This window comes from Suricata suricatta, chromosome 4, assembly GCF_006229205.1.
Source record: "Suricata suricatta isolate VVHF042 chromosome 4, meerkat_22Aug2017_6uvM2_HiC, whole genome shotgun sequence".
NCBI classification, from domain to species: Eukaryota; Metazoa; Chordata; class Mammalia; order Carnivora; family Herpestidae; genus Suricata; species Suricata suricatta.
The window spans coordinates 85242292-85265333 of record NC_043703.1 but is presented as its reverse complement, the minus strand read 5'-3'; the positions used below and the strand labels follow the sequence as shown (position 1 = coordinate 85265333).

The window sequence follows — 23042 nt, the reverse complement described above, 5'->3', positions numbered from 1 at the left end:
CTTGCAGATAATAATTGCCAAGAGTTTCGAGTTAGTGTCTTATACAGCATTTTCTGCGTGTGTGCATATGTGTGTGCATGTATACGTGTATCTTTGTGTGCATGTGTGCACATAGGGACTTGCCAGTGTATGTATTATTACAAATTATTAACCTCTATTCCATTTGAAACCTAGTTTTTACAGCTTTATTGAGATGTAATCAATATCCCGGTAATTACACATTTTGAAAGTGTGCAATCTGATAAGTTTTGACGCAGGAATAAACCTTTGAAACCATTACCACAATCAGAATAATTAACATATTACTATCCCCAGAAGTTTCCACACATCCTTTGAAATCCTTCCTTGCTGCTCCTCCCACCCCATCTCCAGGTATCCACCCATCTTTCTGTGCCTGTAAATTAGCTTGCATTTTCTAGATTTTTATATAATGGAACCAGATAGCATGTACTTTTTCATTTAGCATCTTTCATTTAGCACAATTATTCTGAAATTCATCCATGTTTTTTCATGTTATCAATGTGCCGTTTCTTATCGTTCATTAAGAAATTATTTTATTGAAAAATTGGTTTACTAATTTCATTGTTCATACTGTCTTCCTAATACCCGTGGAATCTTCCGTTCCTGATATTAGTATTTGCGTCTTCTTTCTTTCTTTTTTTCTCCCCAGTGTGGCTAGAGATGTATCAACTTCATTCATTTTCTCAACAAGCCAGCTTTTGGTTTCATTGATTTTTCTCTCTTGTTTTTCTGTGTTCTATTTCCTTGTTTTCTGCATTGATTTATATTATTTCTTTCCACTTGCTTACTTTGTATTTCCTTTACTCTTCTTTTTCTGGATTCTTTGGGTAATAGCCAAGAATATTGATTGGTGGATTTTATTCTTTTCTGATTTAGTGAGGTAAAGTTTCCTGTAAGTACCACTGAATTCTGTTTCCCAAATTTTGATATGTGGTCATTTTTCTTCCACTCAGTCAAAATACTTCTGAGTTTTCCTTTCGATTTCTTTGGCCCGTGGGTTATTTAGAAGTGTGTTATTTAGTCTCCAAATATTTGAGAATTTTCTAGATATCTTTCTGTGGTTGATTTCTGATTCAGTTCCACTGTTGTCAGAGAATGTAGTTTCCTTGTGTGCCTCGAACTTTTTCATATTTATTGAGGCTTGTTTTTAGGGGCCAGCACATGGTCTATAATAGTAAATTTTCCATGTGTCTTTGAGAAGAATAAACATTTTGCTGCTACTGAGTGGAGAGTTCTACAGATATCAAGTGGATCAAATTTGTTGACCATGTTTTTCAGTTTCTGTACCTCACTGATATTCTATTTATTCTATCAACTAGTGAGATCAGGATATTGAAATCTCTGACTCCAATTCAGGATTTTTCCATTTCTCCTTGTAGCTTTATCATTTTTACTTTCATGTATTTTGAAGCTCTATCATTAAAAGCACAAATATCTAAGGTTGTTGCTACATATTCTGAAAAATCAACCCTTTGATTGTTATGAAGTAGCCTTCTTTGTTCCTGATAATATTTTTTTTGCTCTAAAATCTACTTTGTCTGATATTCAGATAGCCACCTCAGCTGTGTTTTCATTGGCATCGATATGGTGTAGTATGGTAGATCTTCTTCCTTCCTTTCTCCTTAAGCCCATTTGTATGTATTTAAAATTAGATTCACATAGGTAGTTTTTTTTTGTTTTTTTTTTTGCTGGACTTTCCTTTTTTTTTTTTTGAGGAGAAATGATTTTATTTATTTATTTTTATTGTCTTTTTTAAATTAGTAGTTTATTACCAAGTTGGTTTCCATATAACAGCCAGTGCTCTTTCCCACAAGTGCCCCTCTCCATGACCATGATCTCCCCTTTCCATTTCCCCCTTCCCCTTCAGCCGTCAGTTTGTTCTCAGGATTCAAAGGTCTCTCATGATTTGCTTCACTCCCTCTCCCTAACTCTTCCCCTACATTTCCCCTTCCCATGGTCCCCTATTAAGTTTCTCCTGTTAAACCTATGAGTGAGAACCTATGATATCTTTCCTTTTCTGCCTGACTTATTTCGCTTAGCATGACACCCTTGAGGTCCACCCACTTTGCTACAAATGGCATGATTTCATTCTTTCTCATTGCCATGTAGTACTCCATTGTGTATATATACTACATCTTCTTGATCCATTCATCAGGTGATGGACATTTAGACTCTTTACATGATTTGGCTATTGTTGACAGTGCCGTTATGAACATTGGGGTACATGTGCCCCTATGCATCAGCACTTCTGTATCCCTTGGGTAGATCCCCTTTTTGAATCCAATCTTCTAGTTGGTGTGTTCAAGACCATTTTCATTTAATGCAGTTACTGGGATGGTCTGGTTTAAAGTGCTAGGCTTGCTATTTGTTTCTTATTTGAGCCAACTGTTTTTTTCTTCCTCTTTTCTCCTTTTTCTGACTCGAATTAATTGCATGGTTTTTAATGATGGCAATTTTCCTGCTTTTCAAGCTCTTCACTGTTACTCTGTTGTTATTTTAGTGATTTTCTGAGGCTTTGTACTCTACCCCTTTAAACAGCAGTTTACTTTTAGGTGGTATTTTACCAGTTCACGTCCAGTATGAGACCTTCCCAGCAGTATACTTCCATTTCTCCTCTCCTGGCTTCCATGCTACTGTTTTCATATATTTCACTTCTGTGTACATTGTAAACCTCACATTGCATTGTAATTTTTTTTTTTTAATTTAAACAATACATTGTCTTTCAGGTGATTTCAATAGTAAGGACTAAAAATCTTTGCATTTCCCCCACATAGTTCACTTGGATTCATAGAGGTAGTTTTTTTGCTGGGGCTCTGCATTCTTGGTTTATAGCTGGTATCATTTCTTTCCACTAAGGACTTTCCACTGAAATGTTTCATAGTACTGTTCTGTTATGGATTAATTTTTTTCAACTGTTACATGCCCCAAAAAATATTTCACATTCATTTTTTGAGCAGTGTTTTCACTGGATAAAGGATTCTAAAGTAACCTTTTCTTATACTACTGCAGAGACCTTGTTCTATTATTTTCTTTCCTGCAGGAAATCCGATATAATCTTTATCTTTGTTGCTCTGTAGTAACGTGTGATTTTTTTTTCCCCCTCTGACTTTTAAGGGTTTCTTTTTATCACTGGTTTTGAGTCATTTGATTGTGATGTGCCTTGAGGGTAGTTTTATTTGTTTTGAATGTTTGAGTTTCCCAGAGCTTCTTGGATTTAGGGTTTTTATAACTTGTGTCAAATTTGGAATTTTGAGGCCATTATTCAAATAACTTTTTTCTTCCCATCCACTTTATAGCCTCTTTCTTTCAGAGACTCAAGTTACACTTACATGAGTTGACATTTTCCCACAACTCACTGATGTTCTATTTTGTCTGGTCCTTTTTCTGTGTTTCATTTGTATAATCTTTATTCCCATACAGTGTAATTTTTTTTTCCAAAATATTTTTGCTTTTATCTGCAGGAGTTATCTTTGGATATAAAAAACATTTTTTAATGTTTATCCATGTTTGAGAGAGAGAAAGAGCGAGAGGGAGAGTGCAACGGGAGAAAAGGCAGCGAGAGAAGGAGACACAGACTCTGAAGCAGGCTCCAGGCCCTGAGCTGTCAGCACAGAGCCTTAAGTGGGGTTTGAACCCATAAACCATGAGATCATGATCTGAGCAGAACTTGGATGCTAAATTGACTGAGCCACCCAGAGGCCTCTGGGTTTTTTTTTTTTTTTTTTTAACCTACCATGTCTCCACTTAACACCATCATTCACATTGTTTTTTGAAACATGCGGAATTCAAATATATTGGCGGCTTTCATATGCTTTTCTCTTAATTCTACCATCTTGTGTCAGTTCTGGGTCACTTTTAGTTGTCTTTTCTTTTCATTAAGGGTAGTATTTTCCAGCTACTTCATGTCTTGATACTGTTTGATTGGATGTCAGAAAACACTAATTTAACCTGCTGGATATTAGGTATTTTTGTGTTCCTATAGCTGTTCTTTAGTTATGCTCTGGATCACTGTTAAGTTGCATGGAAATAGTCTGATCCTTGTGGGTCTTCCTTTTAAGTTTCCTCATGTGTAACCAGGGCAGTATTTAGTCTATGGTTAATTTGTACTACTGATGAGATGCAATCTTTCTAAATAATAATGAGTGTGATGACTTACCAGTTTCTGTTCCATTATATCATGTATTATATCACGTAGTGGGAATAAGTACTGTTCCTGGCTCTGTGTCAGCTATGACGATCTTTCTCTGTCACCATTTTGGCTGTTTCTTTCCTTGGCTTCAGATAATCTTCTCATAAGCATGAGTACCGTGCTGATTGATGGTGGGACCCTCTGCAGATCTGTCTAGACAGCGCTCCCTGACCTCTTCACGTTGGCCTTTCCAGACCCCCAGCTCTGACACCTCAACTCAGAGTGACTGCTGAGCTCCATCTCTTTCCCAGTCCCAAGCCACAGCCCAGAAAGTGTCCAGACAATCAGCCCGGGGGGCCATGGGCTGGTCTCATTTGCCTCTCCTCTCTCATCTCAGTATCTTAAGAACTGTTGGTTCATACATTTTGTCCAGTTTTTAGTTGTTTTAGGAAGAAGGGTAAATCTGGTCCCTGTTACTACATCTTGACTGGAAGGGAAAGTCACAAGACTTGTTCTTTTTTTAAAATTTTTAAATGTTTTTTATTTATTTTTGAGAGACAGAGAGAGACAGAGCATGAGCAGGGGAGGGTCAGAGAGAGAGTGAGATACAGAATCAGAAGCAGGCTCCAGGCTCTGAGCTGTCAGCACAGAGCCTGACGTGGGGCTTGAACCCACAAACCTGTGAGATCATGACCTGAGCCGAAGTCATACGCTCAACCGACTGAGCCACCCAGGCGCCCCAAGACTTGTTCTTTAAACACTTAAAATATGTCACAATCATATTTCTTTAAATGTCATTAGGCTATATGATTTTTGATGACTGCAAAGTATTTTTATTAGGTAGAACAGAATAGATTATTCAATCGATCAGTGTGCATGGTTATTTCCCCACTCTTATCCGCAACATTGCCAGTGAGAGGCTTCATATTTTTGAACATCCATAATTTCCTCAAATATATTAACAGAAAACCAATAACCAAGTTAAAGAACATTTTTATTTAAGTGTCCAACTTACCCTCTAGAAACGTTGTACCAGTTTGAACATGCATCATCTCGGGGCACTTTTTGCCAGTATCAGATATTGTAGTTTTGTAAAGCTTTTTATAAATCTGATAAGTAGAAACGGTACTTTTATTGATTTTAATTTGTATTTCCTGATTCGTTTTGTGGCATGATATTTGTAATTAACTTATTGAAAAGTTCTATAACCTCTTTTGTGTATTGCCTATTCATATCCTCTGACAATTTAAAAACTTCAGTTATGCTATAATAATGATTTATAAAATATATTTGTATAGAAAGCATATGTGTATCTATATATAAATTCTATAAGCTATAAATAAATGTATAAATTTCAAATATTTCCCCAGGCCTGCTATTTATAGTATATTCAGCTGTAGTAAAATTGATTAGACCTTTACCATTATGGCTTCTGTCTTTATCATTGTGCTTTAGAAAGCCAAATAATACTCCTACCTCATAAACCAAGGTAATATTTTATTCTGTTTGTTCACAGCCTAATTTTTTTTAACTTTTAAACCTTTAATTCATTTGGAACATAATTTTTTCATTACCTGAACTTTATTTTTCTGATTATAATATATTTTATAACACTTATATTTAAATGCTTAGATAACTCTAAAATGCTCTTAACACTATTTATTTAAAGCCTCTTCTGGCCGCAAGAGTTGATATGCTGGTTTTGTTTTATCATCTTGTCATAACTTCTTCTGAATGTTGAGATCTGCTTCTAGATTTTCTGTTCTGTTCCATTAAGCAATTTGTCTCCTCCTGTGGCCATTCCACATTGTTTTAATCACTGAAGCTTTCTTGAGCAAAGAGAGAACATCTGGAAAGATCAATCACCCTTTCCCTTAACCTTTTATTATTTTTAACATTTTCTTGGAAAATGTTATTCATTTTCTCAGGCATTCCTGGAAAGCTGAGAAGCAGTGCAGAGATTGATGTAATGTTAGCCTGGTCATTGAATTCAAATCCCAGCTCCTTGGCTATCTGGGAGGAGGCCCAGAACATATAATCACTTCTTGGAGGCCCAGTTTCTTTATCTGGAAAGTGGTGGCACCAACAATCCCTGCTTCTGAAGTTTAGTATGATGATGCTTGCTAGTTGGTGGCTGACACCAATGCCTAGAACACATGAGAACTTAATAAAAAGTTAGTTTTTCTTTTTTATTTATTTTCCAATTTAATGTTAGAATTATTTTGTCAAACTTCAAAAGAATTCATTGTGATTTTTATTGTGTTTTACATTGTTGTTATTATGATTTATTGTTATTATCTCTTATAAAACATAACATGACTTCTTTTCCTTCTTTTTCTTTTTGTCTCTTTCACCTTTTATTGGCTTTGTATGTGCATATATATAATATTTATGTGTAATTATATGTATCATGCACAACTGTATTCGTACACACACGGTTAGAAGTAGGACTTAGAAATATATGAACATGTTCAAAATTATAATCGGTGAGTACTAGGGATAACACTCAGAAATACTCAATATTTCTTCTCTGAACATAACTTACATAGTCAGAAACACATGATTTTTAAAATGACTGGTCCTCCAATATGCCATTGTTTTGTACTTCAGACTAAGGATAGTACCTGTTAGATATTATAAGCTACATGTTATGGAAGTACATTGGCAAATAAACTTGTTTATTTTTAAAAATATATCATTGATGAAGGGAGTTGATTTCGAGGGATTGGACAGGACCCTGCAAAGGAACAACTTTGAGTGGATGAGTAAAGTGATTTTCCAAAAACGTGTATTGTGTGAGTTCTGTTGAAATCTTCATCTTTCCTTTCTCAATTCTTTTTTTCTCAATAAATCTAAATTTTCTTGGAATACTTCAAGGTATCTGGACTTGATCTCAGAAGATCATCTGTCATGAATATTCACCAGAGTCAAGAATTTCAGCAAATAAAGGCCATGTGTAACCTTTGATGAGCCCCAGATGGAAGCTTGCTTCAGGATTTCTAGGTTTAGGAGACCCAGGGTCATAATGGAAAATGTTGACATTTATTTAGATAAGAGGAAAGAAGGAGTATACAACTACAGTTGGCCTTCCTCTTTGTTCTTACAACATTAGAAGGTAAGGGAAGTGACTGAGACACCAGAGAATAAGGGCCACCACACAGGGGAAATATGGAGGACATGACCTACAGAATTGGGTTTTCCTCTTACATGCTCATTGTGTTAGAAGTCCAAGCATTTGTTTGAGATTCCAGGGAGCCACAGCCACCAGAAGAGGAAGGCATCACATCACAGTTAGAACATTTCTGATCAAGACAAAGCCTGTTTGCACAAAGTCACAGACCCCTGCCTAAGACCTGGCCCCAGCTCCCACCCACTGCTCTTGCTGAGCCCTGACTTTCCTACTGCAACTTGGACTGCCTGCTGGCTGTGCTCTTGATAGCCACATGAGGGTCATCTCACAGTCCTTAGAGATCTGTCTCCTCCAGGCCTCTCAGATGCCATTGCTGACCAGTCTGGACATGGTACCAACCCTAGATTTTAAGGACAGCATGGTGACGTGTTGCTTTCTATGATAAAATGAATTTGTTTCCTTCTGATAAGTGGACAAAGGTCTGTTGAATACATAGAATTCCCTGTAGAGAGTTGATCTGATAACACTAGGAGAGGAGGACTTTCAAGAGTGTGGAGCAATCTCTCAGATAGGAAGTCCTGACAACACAAAGCAAAAGGCCTATTATGTAGGAGTAGATGTTGCATTTTTTACTACTTTGTGAGGGAAATATAATGCAAAAACCCATGGAGGTTAAATCATTTCATACTAGCAAGGGCGCTTGGCTATTACCTCCCCATTGACAGAACCACAGGGAAAACAGTTGTAGACATATTATTATCAACCAGAAGTTATCTGCTGCTGTGTAACAAATTACTCTAAAATTTGGTAGCTTACACAAGAAACCTTCACTATGTTATCTGAATCCAAGAGTGCCTTAGCTGGGTGGTTCTCCTTCAGGTTCTTTCATAAAGTTTCAGTCCCTCAAACTCACTCATGTGGGCTGCTCATGGCATGGCTTCTCTTAGAACGAGTGATTCAACAGCAAGCCTTCCCCGAATTTTGGAAGTGGCAAGTGCTCACTTATTCCATATCTTATTGGCCACGTAGACCTGCCTGGTACAGGGTGGGAAAGCACTACACAGGGAGGCAGAGATCACTGGGGGCCATCTTGGAAGCTTGTTGCCACACCTACTGAAGGTGCTTTTTATAGGGACCTCATGATTCCTAGCTACCCAATTGCTCATTCTTTTGCTTCAACTACATAAGTCTGGCAGGGGACACATGGCCCTGGAGCGATCTAAATGTATTTTATAGAAGTCATTGACTAAAAAGTTTTCATTGTTTCCTTTGGAGAAGGAGTATATGTGCGTGTGTGTATGTGTGTATGAGAGAGAGAAACAGAGACAGAGAGAGAATATAAACATCCAAAAATTTAAGCTCAAGATTATTTCTTCTTCCAACTGAAAATATGACTTCATTCTTCTTCCAACTGAACATATGTCCCATTGCTCAACTCTCAAAGTATCTCTGTTAACTCTGCCACACAAGGACTGTGTTTGAACTTCAGGATAGGAGTAAGGGGGAGGGAGTAACTCTTGCTTTCATGCTTTGTTTTAATTTTTAATTTCTGAAAGAAAGAGAGAAAAAGAGTATTGTAATCCAAAGCTTCTGAGCTGCATAAATTAGATTAGGATGGACAGGAGCCAATTATTAAGGATAATTGTGTCAATAAAACCATGAACAGCCAATGTAAGCCCTGAAGATAGAAAACAATTTACCTATCTCTACAACCATGAAGGATCTGAAAGAATTTACTACAGTGTGAATAGGAAATAAGGTTGAATTTTATTTCCTCTTAAATAGGATGAGGAGAGCAGAGACCAAGGCTGAAAGGGGAGGTAGAGACACACAAGGCTGGTTTTATGAGGAAGTAAAGATTCTGGTTACATACTCAATTTGATTTGGGTTAAAACACTATTCCTATAGTTTTCTTTTTTTCATAGATGCTAAGATTATTTTATTAATTATTCATATTTTGTATTTAAAATGCTCTTCTACTCTTCAAGTAATTCTTTGCTCCTTGGGAGAATAAAGCAGCAAGTCATGCTAGTCAACATATTCAATGGTTTGTGGCAGCCAGGTGAGAGATGCGAAGGTGCTAGAAGGGGGAAAAGGGTGCTTCTGAAGAAGTAAAGGTCAACCAAAGGTAGATGTGACAGAGAAAAATGAATTTGCAATCCAGAATCCTCAGCTTCTTTCTAAAATGGGCTGCAACCTTTTTAGTTGCCTAGAACCTTGGGGGATTTGGGGTGCGCTCATATGAGGACAGGCACTGGGAAGAAGTGAAAGGCTCCTGAGCACTCTGGGAGGGAAGGAGTGGTGATGAGCAGACATGAGAAGGAATGAAGAAGAGGTGTCCGGTGGCTGGTAGGAGGCCATGAAATCTGCCGTGGGATGCACAGATCTTAGCTTGGCATACCACACTTCAGAACTGTTTGGTGTAAAGGGATTTCCTGCACACACTGCAAAAGGAACTGAGTTCTAGGCTGGTGCCGACAAGAACAGAGATGGGACTCCTGGGGCAGCAGCCAGGGACAGAGGACACCTTGACACAATGAGCCTAGGAATTAGTGGACATCCCAGGGAAGACCGAGGTGGTCATTTGGTTGTCTGAGCCAATTATTCCTAGTTTTCCAAGGTGCAAGGCCCAGCTAACCTCTCAGTTTGGGCAATGTGGTGAGATTTTTGACCTTTAAAAGCTCATTTTGGTTTGGTGCAGAGCTAAGATATCCTCTCTGTGTGGACAAAACCCACATGCCAACACAAAAGCCTGGGCTTGGACATGTATGTGCACACACTCATACACACACACACACACACACACACATTTCAGCCCTTCTGTCAGTACCAAGTGATTGTTCTCATCTCATATGAACAAGTTTGGCCAGTTTTGAGCTTTCCTTTCATGTCATTGAATGGTGAGTTGTCACAGATGTTACCTTGCTCTCTCCTGGAGAAGCATTGCCTTCCACTGGTTCTGTGGAACTTTTGTTTAGAAGAGTCACCTTCAAGGAGTCCAGTCATTTTTAATGGGGGTGGCCTGAGAGTGAATCACACTTGGAGTGCATCATCAATGATCTTCAAGCCTGGGGGGGGAGATTTTTGAGGGGTTCAAGCTCTTGTCTCTTCCACAGGCTCCAACTCTTTCCCCTGCTGAATTCAGAGATCAGAGCTCTTGCAAAGGCATGGTTAAGGAGAAACTTCCCTCTATCTGCCTCCAAATAAACTTGATGGACCTTGATAAACATTGGCCTTCCTGAACTTCAGATTTCTTGAACTGTTGATGGAAACATTGAAAACACCGTTAATCATCTTGATAACAATCAAGTACATGAGTACCAATGCGAAGAGTCTCTTTGAAAGATAAATTCCACAGCAGGGTTGGCCTAGCTTGTAAATGCTGCTGTCTCACTACTCACATGATGGTAAAGGGCATTAAGAGATCTAGAGTTGGGGGAGACCAGCAGCTCAACCCATGCAGGAGGATTTTGAAAATTCCATTTTTGAGTAAAGAGGACTTGCTCTCTTGATAACCTACCCCACTCCTAAGATGTATTCAGATGGTTGTAGATTTCTGTCTAATTTAAACTCAAAATTTTCAGATTTGTAAAATACTACATTCCCCACTACCACAATGTTTTTTGTTTTCCATAAAGTTTAAGTTCCCTGGGGTCAGGAATGAGAGAAAGGGAGACACAGAATTGGAAGCAGGTTTGGGGCTCTGAGCTGTCATCACAGAGCCCGATGTGGGGCTCAAACCCATGAACCATGAGATCATGACCTGAGCCGGAGTTGGACACTTAACTGACTGAGCCACCCAAGCACCCCTTTTTAATTTAAAAATAATTGTTTTTAGAAAATCAGGAATGAGTCTTATATTCCTAATATAGCTCTCACAGTATCTGCCACCATATTGGGCGCATCAGTATGTATGAGTCAATTTCTTTGAGCATATTTTCTCCAGGTCTCTAGCAGTGGAAAAGAAATGATAGGTGACCTCATGGAAAAGCATGTTCCACATAAAGATTATGCAATACATTGTTAAATTGTGCTGTCAATTTTCATCTTTCATGTGCAGTGACCATAGGTAAGGAGAAAAGGTCATTGGCTCTCAGTGAAATTGGAGTCTTGAAACAACCATGAGAAAAACAAACAAATTTGAAGTGTGTGCACACATGTGTGTTTAGTACAATTGTGGTGGATGAGTATATGATAGAGCAGAAAGCCATTGGTATCCATTAACATGGCTGACCCCTTGCACAGATTATTCATTTAATATTGATAACAATACCCTTATCATGAAAGATTTAGAGAGATTAAGGAATTTGCCCAAAGTCACTCTGCTGGTAAGAGGAAAACCAGAACGCATCTAAAACTCATGCTTCCTCTGCTATACTAGAGAACTCTTTAACAGATGGTACACGCTGATTGTTTGAAAGTCACCAACATTTTGAAAACAAAATCATGTAAGTGATTAAAGCCGGTTCATCTCGAGTTCTAATAATTGTGATATGTGTTCACAGACCTGTATTACAATCCTCGGAGACACCGCATTTGGTGGCAAAGGGAAAAAGTCTAGCTTTTGGGAGAAGCTTTGGATTCTTCTGGCTTTTCCTTGTACTGCCTGTTGCCTTGGGTAAGGTAATCGTCAGCCCCTATGAGTCTCCGATAAGGCTCTGGAGAATGTAGCGATTGCACGTGCAAGATCCCTGCACACAGAGCCTGGCCCACACTTAAGCACTGATAATGTATTGGAGTGTTCAAGCCATGGACACTGAGGCGCCAGCACTAAAACTTGCTGCGCTGTTGAATTCGGAGCTGCAGCACTCAGGAAGTTACAGCTGCCAGCCCACTCTGGGCGGTGAATGACCTGCCACCTACATGGAGTCCGGGAGGTTTTGCCGAAAAAGCCACCCGCAGGGGAAGCAAAGTCTACTCAAGGTGAAGTGTAACCATCTATGGAGATGGTGTAACATGGGAGGGCGGCATCATCAGAGATCTTTGAAATAGACAATGTGGTGAGCACTGCAGTCCCCACTTGTGAGCAGCAAGTTCATCAGTTTCAGCTTATCAGTAATCTGGTTCTTGCGTCTTCACTGATAAGGAAAACAGGAGGTTTTTAAAGAGAAGTGACTATTGTATTTAGCAGATATCTATTAGAGAAATTGGCGTTTAGAGTAGATAAACTCGGTTGGCAGAAAGTTGGAGAAGAAAGAGCTGAAGTATGACTTCCTAATGGTAAGTTCCCTTGTTTTTTTGTTTTTTTTGTTGTTTAGATACTTTTATCTCAAAGGGAATGGAATTTTAAAGCAAAAATCTAGGTTAAAAAGAATAATTGCCATCCATGTTTTGTTTATGAAAAACAGTAGTATTACCACGTGGAAAACCACGTTACAGATTGACGGAGTGTTGGGTAGTCTGGTCTGTCGAATACAGAACTCTGGCCTCCTGTGTCGGAGGGAAGGTAAGGGGCCTGGCAGGGTACACGCAGAGCACACGTGTTCCAGCTCTTCTCTGGGGTCCACGAAAAGCCAGATGTGGCATCTTCTCAGATGGTGACGGGGAGGAAGAACTCAGGAGGTTAGGAGCATCGGGACGGTAGGGGAAAGGAAGAGGCATGTGGCATGGGAAGTCAGCCATCAGGGAGAAGGTAACACAGGACCAAAAACAAGTGGAGGATGTGAAGAGAAGGGCTGAAGTGACTGGCTGATTCAAGGTCGCATGTGTCATTGGTGGCTGCTTTGAACCTCTGCTTGATGGCTCTGTTCTCTTTCTCTCTGGAGGCTGCCCAACAGAGTGTGCAGATCCAAATGGCAGAGCGGGCCCCCACAGCCTTCCCTACCCAATGAGGGTCAGATTTCCTGATAATTCCTTCCAGGAGCAGAGGCCCGGGAGGGGTGCTTGCCAGCAGCTGCAACAGTTCTTTTATCAACACCCAAGGCCAAACTGGCCATGTGTCACTGTCCCCCAAATATCAACATGAACATTGTTATCCAATGTCTGTTATTTTATGTCAAGTATTTGAGACAGAAAACTCTGGAATTGTGCAGGATTGTGTTTATGCTATTTATTTTTACTTATTGATTTGGGAGAGAGAGAGAGAGAGAGAGAGAGAGAGAGAGAGAGAGAGAGAGAGAATAAGCAGGGGAGGGGGGGCAAGGGGAGAGGGAGACAGACAATCTCAAGCAGGCTCCATGCCCAGCATGGAGCCCAATGTGGGGCTGGATTCCATGACCCTGAGATCATGATCTGAGCCAAGATCAAGAGTCGGGCTAAACTGACTAAGCACCCCTGTGCAGAACTGCATTTTAGTCCCTGCGCTCACACTCATGTGATCCATAACTCCAAGCAACTTAACCTAACCTCTTTAATTCTTATATTTTTTTACCTACAAAACCCACATGTTAATACTAATGCCAAACCACTGGGGGTGGTTTCTAAAGATTAAATGGATGCAGAGTACTTAGTTCAGTACCTAGCTGATAGTAAATGTAAGCCCTCATTATTGTCATTATTTTTTCCTCTCCTGCTCTGGGAACTACTATCTCTGTGCTCTGCAGACAGGCTGCCAGGGGTGCTGATCTGAACTTTACAGAACCCCCAGCAAGCATCGGGTTCTCTGTTTTTGAACAGGGTGTTTAGATGTGGTGATTGGACCCAAAGCAGTTTCCTAACAGACATGTCTACATTTGGAAACATGGGTCAGTAGATTAAGGGGATATGGGTAGCAGGTACCTGCTTCTCCCAGAGGGGAGTTCTTCATCCATGTCCTTTGAAATACTCATTGTATGATTGTGAGGGTCTGTCTTTTTTGGCTCACCCCTCCACACTTCCCAGTTTTCTGTAATTGCAGAAACAGACAACTTTAAAGGAGAGAGTCTCCAAAGTTTTGGGCAACATTGGTGTGCAAGGGCAAATGCACTGTAGTGGGTAGGCACAATGCAGGAGTCTCCCTGCAGCCGTGACGCTGAAATCATGTGAGTGTACCACATGGGTGTGCACATGTGTGCATGTGGTAGGGTCCTAGTTCAGGGGGAAGGGAAACGTCCCTCTGGTCTTGGAAGAAACTCTAACAGCACCCAAGTCCAGTTTCCAGGAAGAAGAAGGGAAAGGGCCAACCAAGTTGTCTGGATTCTAAACAGGGGTCTTAAAAAAATTTTTTTTTAATTTTGTTAACAGTTTAACAAAATTTTAAGTGTACAATTCAGGATTGTTAACTATATGCATGACATTGTACAACATATCTCTAAAAAAATTATTCATCTTACTTAACTGAAACTTTATGCCTGTTGATTGCCAACCCCCGCTTCCTCCGCCCCCGAGCCCCAGGAAGCCACCATTCCATTCTTTGATTCTATGTATTTGATGACACATGAGTGGAGCCATGTAATACGTGTTCTTCTGTGACTGGTTTATTTCACTTAGCATAATATCCTCACTCAGGGTTTGGGCTGAATATTAGTCCACTGTATGTATGTACTACACTTTCCCCATTCATCTCTTCGTAGCCTTACGTTGTTTCCACATCCTGGCCATTCTGAATAGTGCTGCAATGAACATGAAAGGGCTAATACTTCTTTGAGATCCCAATAGATACCCAGAAGTGGGATTGTTGGATCACTATTTCTATTTCCCAGTTTTAACTTTCTCAGGAACCTTTATGTTATCCTTAGCAACTGCACCATTTTGCATTCCCACCAACAGTGTACAAGGGTTCCAATTTCCAGAACTTATCTTTTGTTTCTTTAATCACAACCATCCTGACAAGTGGGAGGTGTTATTTCATTGTGGTTTCGGTTTACATTTCCCTGATGATGAGTGATGTTGAGCATCTTTTTATGTACCTGTTAGCCATCTGGTTGTCTTCTTTGGATAAATGTCTATTCAAGTCATTAGCCCATGTTTTAATTGGGTCATTGCTATTTTTTTGCTATTGAATTGTTAAGAGTTCCTTATATATTTTGGAAATCAATCCCTTATCAGATATCTGGTGAGTAAATGTTCTCTTCCATTTCATTGATTGCCGTTTCGTTTTATTGATTGTTTCCTGTGTTTTGCAGAAATTTTTAGTTTGATGTAGTTCCACTAGTTTTCTCTTGCTTTTTGTCTATTTTTCTGTACCTTTGCCAAGACTAATGTCATGAAGCTTTTCTGCCATATTTTTTTTATGAGTTTTACTGAAGACTGGGTGCAGAGTCAGAGGAGATGTGGGGTGATGAAGGGGGCCTGGGTAAGAAGTGAGAAGGCTCCTTCTTTCTGAGACACAATTGTTTTTTTTTTTTTTAAGCACACTTGTAATAGCAAGAAAAGCTACATACTGGGAGTCCATTCTGTGCGTACTTCTGAACCATGTGTTCTCCATATACCATAATCTGTTGTCATTATGATAATTCTGTGAAGTAAGGGTGTAACCCAGCTCTAGCCGATTCAGATCCTGTGTATTCAACCCCTATGCCACACCAATGCTGCTGACAGTGCAGGCTCACTGCAGCAAGACTGACTATGAGCATGAGAAGAGTTGGGTTGAGTCTCTGGGGTTGGATCTGGAGCCATATGTGACTGAACCAGGTGAAAGAGGACAGTGCCCTGATGGAAAAACAGAATAAAGACAAGTGTCTGTGACAGTGTAACTGAGATTTAAAGCAGTCCTTATAATGTATTCCCTAAGTAGATGGATAACTTTGAATTTCAACAACTGCTGACCCTATCTAAGACCATTAAGTCTTTTGACTTAACTTAATTAAAGCGTGGATATTAGGTGCCCATTTGAGTCCACTCTGAGATGGCAATTGAGACTCCCCTGCCCATTCCTCTCAGAAGACTTGTAGTTAAGGAGATAAAGGGACTGAGGGGTTGAGTCACTGTGCACTGGAACCTCCACACTCTTGGCCCCATTGCATCCAACTGAGGACCCCAAGATGGGGACTTGTCCCTGAGGAAAGAAAAGGGGATGATGGGAATTCATCTGAGGTTGCTGGTCCCTCTCCCTGCTCCTCATACTATCTGCCCATTCCCAGGGCCAACCAGCGCTTTCTAAAGTCCTCTTCACCCTGGGTCCTTAATGGCCGGAAAACATCAGCCACTCCCCTTCGGAACTTTGGCTTATTATACGCTGGTACCTGATGTCTTCAATTCACTATCTGAGCAGTAAACTTAAATGCTAAACAAACAAACAAACAAACAAACAAAACAACAAACAAACAAACAAACAAACAAACAAACAAACCCAAAGATCATTCTCTTGAATAAGATGCTTTCTCTCTCTCAAATAAAAAAAATTTAATTAGACCTTGTTATCCAAGTTTTCTTGGGTTTCACTACTCTGTAGGGATGATAAGCAATGAGGTAAAGACAAATGTTCAGTTGTGAATTCTTTCACATTTGTTTCTCTCCTTGTGCAGGGGTCTGATAGATTCTAGGCTGGAATGTTCAAAAGTGCCTCTCTTCATTTTGATTTGTTTGTGAGCATTGTTACCTGGAAGTGTAAGCATGCCCCCTCTCCCACTGACAAGTGTTTGTTAGATCACTGCCCACATAAATATCAACTTAAAATGACATCAGAGAGACTACCGTTCAAAAGATAAAACAAAAGATGAATGTTTTCAAAATGTGGCCTATACTAAGCTTTATAAAATAAAACTTATTTTGAAATAAATCATCATGAACTAACAAATGATCTTAAAATGGATTTGCCTTCTGCCATTATTAAGGAGTATTTTGACAAAATTGGAGGTTGAAGTCAAACATGACTCCTTTTGGCTTTTCTTTTTTTCTCTCTCTTTTTGTATATGTGTGTTCCTGCTGTAATTCTCCCTTATTTAAAAGAATGTTTATTTTTTTAAGAAGTGGGGGAAAAGGCAGAGTGAAAAAGAGAGAGAGAATCTCAAGCAGGCTCCACACTATCAGTGCAGAGCCTGATGTGGGGCTCAAACTCACGAAATGTGAGATCATGACCTGAGCCAAAAAAAGAGCCAGATGCTGAACCGATTGAGCCATCCAGGTGTCCCTTCCCTTCTTTCAGTCTGTCAGTGTGGTCTGTGCTCCTGGCCTCTGAGCCAAATACACCCACTTCCTACTTCTCCTTCCACCTTTATAAGTATGACATCCTTAAAAGCAGGAGGGTTCCATTCAGTAACAATCTAGCTGGAGAGGAAATTAATCCTCATGCTTACCTGACAAGTTTCGTTCATTTGTTCATTCCAAGACTACTTATTGAGGACCTACTCTGGGATATATAAGGGAACAAAGCAGAAAATATATGTACACAAGTCCAGTATTTAGGATATCAGAAGGTAATAAAAGCCACAGAAAAAATAGAGCAGAACAGGGGGGTTGGGAGTGCAAAGGGTAGATCTCATTAAGGCAAAAGGGAGGGAATGAGCTGGACAGATCTCTGGAAGAAGGGAACCTAGGATAGAGGAGCAAGGGTGGGGGCAAGGGTGGCATGTTCAGGGAAGAGGGAGGAGAAAGGTGTTCACAGAATGGAATGAGGGCAGGAACACAGAATAACCTGAATCAGAGAAGTGTGAAGGCTGCCAGACCATTGAGGGCCTTTTTGTCCATTACAAAGAATTTGGCTTTCACTGAGTAAAAGGGGAGGTTTTGAGAAGAGGAGTGATGAAGAGGTTTATTGATGATTTCTGCTCCGGTAGTAGATTATAAGAGCTAGGAAAACAGGGCACCTGGGTGGCTCAGTTGGTTAAACGTCCGACTTCGGCTCAGGTCATGAACTCACAGTCCATGAGTTTGGGCTCCATGCCAGGCTCTGTGCTGACAGCTCAGAACCTGGAGACTGCCTCAGATTCTGTGTCTCCCTCTCTGTCTGCCCTTCCCCCGCTCACTCTCTGTCTCTCTCTCCCAAAATAAACTAAAGACATAAAAAAAATTCTTTTAAGAGCAAGGAAAGGACCAAAGAGAAGAATCTGAAGGCAAATGCAGTAATCCAGGCAAGAGACAGAGGTGGCCTGGACCACCAGTGGAGGGCCATGACAAGGGGTCACATGAGTGGGCCCCAAATATATCTGGAAAGTAGACTCAGCAGGATTCACTGATGGATTGGAGGGAATGTGCTGGAGAAAAGGAGGCATAAGGACATCTCCAGGGATTCTTATCTGTACATCTGTAAAGATGGAGTTATTTACTATCAATCATGATGGTTATTGGAAGAGCAGGCTTTGGTGGGAAGAGCAGGAATTCAATCTTGACAGGTTAATTTTGAGACATCGAGGACACTGAGTGGAGATGTCAATTCTGCAGTGAATACTTGAGTCTAAAGCTTAGAGGCAAAGTCTGCACAGCAAGTTTGCCAGTGTGTGATCAGTGTATAGTTGATGTTTAGAGCAAGGAAACTATTGGGGGAGTTTATCGAGAGGTTATTACCGCTGGTTAACACTCAGGCTGGGAATTAGAGGCTCCTCACCTTTTCCATGACCAGAGGCTGCTCCCAAGACACACACTTGAGACAGCTATGTGGTGTTGAGACCATCTGGATGGTATACATGACTGAAGCCAGTTGAATTCTCTATACAAACACATCAGATTTGGCAGGCAGGTGCAGAGATCTATTTGTCCTGTTATTACCCAAGATAACTCTGTAACTAAGTTCCCTTGCTAATTAAAAATGCCAACAGCCATTTACCTTTCTGGAGAGGCCTGCCTCTTTCTTCAGCCTCTCCCTGCCCTCCATGTACGGGGGCCTGGTGTCAGATTATACTTGGGAAGCACCAGAGGAAGTTGGGAACCAATAGAAACTGGACAGCATCACATGGGGAATGAATGCAGATAGAGAAGAGATATCCAAAGACTAAACCACGAAATGGTGAGGAGAGGGGTGGAATATGAAAGAGCAGCCAGTGGGGGTCCTGCAGGAAGATGGAGGTGAAGTTGCTCACCTGTGACAGAGACTCCTCCAAGGGAAGGTCAAGACTGAGGATTGATACTGGCTTTAGCAAGGATATAGGGGTAATCAGAAACAGTGACCAAAGCATAATGCCATTACAATATTGCCTATTTATTTACGAGTTGAAATTTAAAGAAGCAAGTAAGAGTGAGTCCAGATACTATAAAGTTATTTACCAAACAATCAAGTGAACAAACCAAATAAAAAAAAGAAAAAAGAGAATAAAGAAAGAAAAAAGAGAGACATAAGAAAAAACTTACTTTAACTTATGCTGAATTCTCCACACTTCTCTAGTACTTTATATAGAGAGATCCAAATTTGTCTTTTAGGGAACGGTAAATACCTTTCTCCAGGGAAATTTTATGGTGAAAATAAAAAGTTGTTCTTTTGCACCCTCATGGCCTATCTACTTTCCCTCTTGAGGATCTCATTTATTAGTCCCACGGACTTCATTTCATCTACACCCTGACATCACCTGAAGTTGTATTCTTAGCCTGAATGTGTTTCCTGAACTTCAGGTGCAAGAACCCCACTGTTGACTAGACGTCTCCAGTTTGTCTAATAAATGTGTCAAGCTGATTACGTCCCACACCGAGCTAATCTTACTCCAAAATCTGCTCCACTTGTGACATATATCCCCATCTCAGCAAACAGTAACCCCTTGGCCCAGTTTCTCAGTCCAAACCTTGGAGTCATCTTTGGCTGCTCTTTCTTTCACATCCCAGATCCCATCCATCAAGAAACCCCGTCAGCAATACGCCAACAAGTATCCAGAATCCGACCTTGTCTCACATCCTAAGCTCCCATCTTCCTCTTGCGTGGACAACCACATAGCCTCCTGACTTGTTCTTCTCCTTCATCTCTGGTCCTCTGTAAGGGCATTTTCTCAGCAACCATTCCATGCCCTTGGCTTGAAATCCTGCAGTGTTTTTCCATTATCTTACCAAGTAAAAATCAAAGTGCTTACGATAACTCAAGGAGCCTTGCAGGATTTGGTCACCAAACCTCTCTGACCTCAACTCCTACTTTCCTGCCATTTCTTGCTGGGCTCAAGCCACTTGGCTCCCTGCTGCTCCTTAGACACACCAGGCCCGCTTGTCTTCAGGGCCTCCACACGCCCGCCCCTGCTGCCTCGGCTCTGCTTATCAAATGTTCCCTTCCGGGCTGGTTTTCCCAGAATCCCCCTACCTGAAACTGCATCTCTCCAACTGTCTTTCCCTCCCTCCTCTGACTTTTTTTCCCTGCCTAATTGTAAATGTTTTATAATATTCTTTACCTTTTTGTATTGTTTATCGTCTTTGTTCTCTGAGAGGATGTAAATTCCACATGGGCAGGTCATTTTATCTGTCTTTGTTCTTTTTGGTGCCTTGCTGCATCCCTGGTATCTGGAGCAGTGATTGACACCTAAGAGGCCCCCACTAGCAACCTGGGTTCCATTCTGCTCTTAGAAGCCCTGTTGTTGCTAAATCGGTATGCATAACCATGATAGGTATTAAACCACTGAAATGTTTTCTTATTGATTAAACTTCAGCCCCCTCACCCAGAACCCTCCAGTGTACTCCCCTACAATGTCCTCATCATCTAGAAGCCACAGGATTCAGCGCAGCTCCTTTGCAGTAGTGGGTATCCTTTAACTTGGTGAGTGCCTACGTAACGTTACTTCTGTCAAATATTTCAAGTGCCACCTTTGCTCACACCCAAGAAACTACATAGAAGCGTACCTGGCTGGCTGCTTGTAATCTTAGCCAGAAAAACTCTGAAACAAATTCAGAGAGGAAACTTACCTAAAAGTTTTTTTTGGGAAAAAGACAGACTGTAAAACTTGTTCTGGATGACTTGTTCTTGGAATCATTCTCAAAAACAATACAAAATTAACTAAACTAAACTAAACCAAAGCCAAAAAAGCAACCCACAACCAATTTTCTCCACAGATCATTTATTATGGGAAGTTTGATGACTAAATATTGGTAAGAGCTCCAGAGGCGGTTTCTCATCATATCCCAGAAATGAACCTGGGTCTCCTGCCTTCAGTACAGTGCTGCTTTTATTACATGCTTGGGAGACTATGACTTCATTTTCTTTTAAACTACTGGGAAATAACTAATACTCAATTAAAACCACAGATCTTAAATGTTGAATATGATTTGATGATAATATTTAGTCATACAATCACCAACCCAAACACCAGTGAAAGAATTTCTTCTTCTTAGAAATTTCCTCACCACCTTTTTCCCACCAAATTCCCACAGTCTCAAATACATGCTTTACAATTCTTAGTGTAAGTTGATTAGCCTGTCATTGAGCTTTGTAGAAGTGTAATATGCAATATGTACTCCTTTGTGTTTAGTTTCTTCTGCTTGGTGTAGTTTGGGTGTGGGGGGGATGTTGAGCAGGGCATTATTATTTCTTATTTTGTGACAAACTCAAACTTACTGAATGTGATCTTTTTGAGATTCATCATGGTATTATATCAGTAATTCCTTTCTTTTTCATTGCCTTTTCTTTATGCATTCTCCTGGATGAAAAACATTTGTTTTGGTTTTGGTACATGAATATGACATCTATAAACGTTTTTTGATAAGTGTTTTGTGGACACGTGCTTTTAATTCTCTTGGGGAAATACTAAGAGTGGAATTGTTAAGTCATAAGAGTAGATGTTCTTTCATTTTTTGTTTTGTTTGTGAACTCATTGAGATATAAATGTGCATGGAATAAAAAGAACACATTTTAAGTGTAAAGTTCCGTTGGCTTTGACAGATGTATACCTTGTGAGACCGTCATCTCAATTCAGATATCATCCCATAAATTTCTGTTACTCTGCTACATCTTCCGTCCCAAGTAATCACTAAATAATCTTTGCCATTTTAGAACATTATATATGATGTTATAGAATTACATATTATATATTATATTATAGAATTGGAATCATACAGCGTGTACTCTATTACACCTGGCTTTTTTCACTCAGCCTAATGTTTCTGAAATCCACCTGTAGTGTGCTCTTTCTTTCTTTCTTCTTTCCTTCCTTCCTTCCTTTTATTGCTGAGTAGCATTCTACCATGAGTGTAAAATAGTATATCCATTTATGTGGTACCAGTCATCATGAGTCTATGAACATCTGTGTACAAGTCTTTTTGTGAACATAAGTTTTTACTTCCTTTGGGTAAATCCTTAGGAGAGAAATATCTGGGTCATGTGGTCAGCAGTTACCAGAAGCTTCCAAACTCTCTTCCAAAGTCATTTATCACTTGACATTCCTTCCAGGGATATATGGGAGTTCTAGTTGCCCACATCCTTGCCAACACTTGATATTCTCAGTCTTTGTAAGGTCATAAAATGGATTCTCATTGTAGTTTCAATTATTTACATTTTTCTTTTTTAATGTGTTTTTTGGCCATTGGTGTATTTTGTGAATTCTAACTTTGAGTTTTTCTCACTTTTTCTTTTAAATTGGGCTATTTTATCACCTGCATACTGACTGGTAAATTTATAAATTATACATACAAGTCTTCCATCAGATGTATAACTTGTGTCTTGTCTGCATGCAGCTTGGTCTAGTCAAATTAAACTGATGTCCTTTGAAGAACAGAAGTTCATATTTTGGTGCATTCTGTTATTTATTCTTCTTTCATGATTAGTGAATTTTGTATCTAGTCTAAGAAATATTTGTCCTACTCCAAGTAGGAAAACTATGCTGATTTTCGGCTATATAATTTTTCACAAATATGACCGATTTTGATTTATATATATATTGTGAAGTAAAGATATATCTTCCATCTATACAGATAGCCAGGTTTTCCATCATCATCTGTTGAAAATTATGCTTTCCCCATAGATTTATGTTGGTGCTTTATCAAAAATCAATTTCTGCATGTTTAAGT

At 39.8% G+C, this 23042-nt stretch overlaps 1 protein-coding gene across 4 annotated transcripts in view; it reads left to right on the top strand.

The window, feature by feature from the left end:
* The first annotated feature begins 12280 nt into the window (after positions 1–12280).
* Positions 12281–23042, top strand: part of IL1RL1 (interleukin 1 receptor like 1) — a 36374-nt gene continuing 25612 nt past the window's right edge. The window contains exon 1 of one of the 4 annotated variants that reach the window (XM_029937118.1): positions 12281–12500. The gene's annotated coding sequence lies outside the window, so the exon portion shown is untranslated. Of the gene's footprint in view, positions 12501–20729; positions 20800–23042 lie in introns of those variants that run through there. The other 3 variants (XM_029937114.1, XM_029937116.1, XM_029937115.1) reach the window with 3 other exon arrangements.